The following is a 2,730-nucleotide window of genomic DNA, read 5'->3' as shown; positions in this document are numbered from 1 at the left end:
GGAGATAATTTCATTCTCCTCTCAACAAATACGACCACCTAATCTTGAAATTATACAGCCACCTAATTTCTGATCAACAGTGATTGCAACAGTCAAACCTTGTGTGCTTATAGACTCGAGGTGGGATATGGAAAACCTAACACAAATTGTTTGCACTTCATTGTTTTGTACAAGCATAGAAAACTAGTTTACCTTTAAAAATTTTCTTTCAAGTCCATACAGACATATGTTTATTTTAGAAAAAAAAAAAATACAATTAAACTATTTATTGATATAAGAGAATAATATATAATTAACAATTTAAATTTTAATTTGTTACCATAGTGTTTTCATTTAACCATGGATCTCTAAAATCCCATCTATGTTTCAACAAAGAAACTTGATTTGATATTTATTTAATTTTATTTATTCATCATGTCTCACGCGTGTGCACACTCATTGTGTGTATATATATAATGAAAAGTAATTTTATAACATACATGTTGCCATCCAAACTAAATTTTGAAATTCATTCATATCTTGAAAACGAAATTATCTATAACAACAAAGCTTATATTTCTTTCTTTCTTTCCTTCCTTGTTCTTTTGACAGGATAAACATACAAAATCCAAAAAATGAATTACATTCTTCATCACAAATTCAAACATATAATGCTTAAAATTTTATAATTGTACCTTAGTGACCTATATTAGATCCTCTCAAGTATTTACAATTGCAATTTAGACCCACAACTCACATTATTGATTTCTTATTGTCTCACAATTTAATTTTGCCCCCCCTTGCATTGCACATTTGCACACACCACTTACTAGTTTTATATTTGTTTTCACTCCCTCCTAAGCTATCATAAAAGCTTCAAATTAAAGTACTCAAGTATTTCTAAATACATAAAAGGAAAGAATCTAGTAGTCCCAACTCAAGATAACAAAAATTAAAATTCCAAACCTACCAATAAAATTAAAATTTTTTTCATGTCCCATAACAAAAGGTCGAATTCCCATAATTAGCCTCTTCAGCTTCCCCGTGTTGCGTTATTTGTGAGGGGCAGACCAGTTCAGCTTCTGTCTCTTCACATCCAACTCACTCGCCCTTTCTTCTTTCTTCCACTTTCTTATCATCCCGTTTCTACCATAATCCACGCTATCTCTCTCGCCCTCTCGCTAGGAGGCTCTCTTTGCAGCTCCCTACTCTAAGAAGTCCCATGCTCTCGGCCGCATAATCGTCCTCCGACGCATCCACCTCCTCGGTTGCTTACATTAGGGTTCTTGCCGACCTCCATTCGTGCTTTTACATTGCCATCACCCTATCAAAATTTTCGGCATGGCTGACACGCACATGGAGAGTACACGCAGTTCGTGATTACTGGCACTACCACTTTCAGTATTATTTTTACTTTCACATATAATTTCATAAATTGGGTTATTAGTATTTTTGTTTGGGGTTTTGCTAAATTCTTGTTGGTGCTTTATTTGAAATTTTTTTTTTTTTTTTATTGTTTGTTTGTTTGTCTGTCTGAAAAGGATATAGAGCCTTTTTTTCATAACTTACGCAGACCAAAATTGGGGTTTGGGCAAAGTTGGTAATAGCATTACCTTAATTGGAGCCCGAAAAATGAAATCCTTAACAACGCTTTGGAGCTCACTAGCAAGTGGATCACAATGTTCTGCTGAATTTACCAGTGTTTCAGCTGGATCTTCTATCTATCGGCCATCGGTAAAGAATGTCCATACATTATTCATTGAGGTCGTAAACTGGTTTAATTGTGAATTACTTTTCTTAATCCCCTGTAATAATTTACTTTTTCTATTGATTTCTTAAGCAGTCATTGTTGAATTTGGTGGATTGTGTTTAAGATTTGTTTGTCGGCGTCGGCTATTTGTTGGACTTTTATTTTTATTAAGTTGTGTTATTAAGATGCTGTTGAATTGGTTTTTTGGTGAATATGGAAATAGTGGACTTACTTTTATTAATTTATGATATTAACATGCTAAATTGGTTCGATCGTGAATTGGTTTGTGGTGAATATGGAAAATTAGTGGCCCTCTTTTTCATTTTCAAATTCACCTCCCCTCCCATGCCTTTGTCGAAGGATTTAGATGCCCTCAACCTGAAAGCAAGGTCATATGCTTGTACATCTTGGTGGGATCCCTAATCGAGATGTTTCTCTCCATCGCTCACATTTTTGAGGGCATTTTCTAGAGTAATAGGGAGGCAGTCAAGGTGGCGGCACGGCTGATGTTTTAATCCACGCTCTGCGTGTTAGTGCCTATGCCCTTAATTCAATGGAGAAATTTTCTGCTGATTCATAAGATGGTATGTTGGACTCTCTTTCTGCCTACCTTTCTATTTTCCCCCACCCCTCACCTTAGCCCTATTGCCACTAAATTATTGAAGTCAATTTGATCGACGCAGCAGACAAATGATATTTCTCAGTTTCACTTATTTTTTTGGTTTCCTATTATCCCATCTAATATGTTCTTTGTAAATGGCGTAGATTTTGTATAAATTGACTATTTGGTCTACTTTGTCGGTAAACTCCCTAACTTTGTCTTCTCCACTCTTTTCCTCTCTGTGTCCCACACTTCCTTTTCTTAGTTCTTTTATGTGTTTTGATCTCCTTAAGATCTCATTATGGCAATTGACCTATCAATTGATGTTTGAAGCAATTGGTCGTAGAACAAATTTTGGGTATGTTGATTATTTGTTCCACTCTGTTGGTAAACACCCTAA

At 35.0% G+C, this 2,730-nt stretch overlaps 1 long non-coding RNA gene across 1 annotated transcript; it reads left to right on the top strand.

Moving 5' to 3' along the window:
- Window positions 1-1,010: 1,010 nt before the first annotated feature.
- Window positions 1,011-1,875, top strand: LOC131164155 (uncharacterized). Its single transcript, XR_009139223.1, has 2 exons — window positions 1,011-1,380; window positions 1,521-1,875. It is a non-coding gene; the product is annotated as an uncharacterized LOC131164155 (long non-coding RNA).
- The last annotated feature ends 855 nt before the right edge of the window (window positions 1,876-2,730 follow it).

The sequence above is a fragment of the Malania oleifera genome, chromosome 9, assembly GCF_029873635.1.
Source record: "Malania oleifera isolate guangnan ecotype guangnan chromosome 9, ASM2987363v1, whole genome shotgun sequence".
Taxonomy (NCBI): Eukaryota; Viridiplantae; Streptophyta; class Magnoliopsida; order Santalales; family Ximeniaceae; genus Malania; species Malania oleifera.
This window is presented reverse-complemented; position numbering and strand designations above follow the sequence as displayed.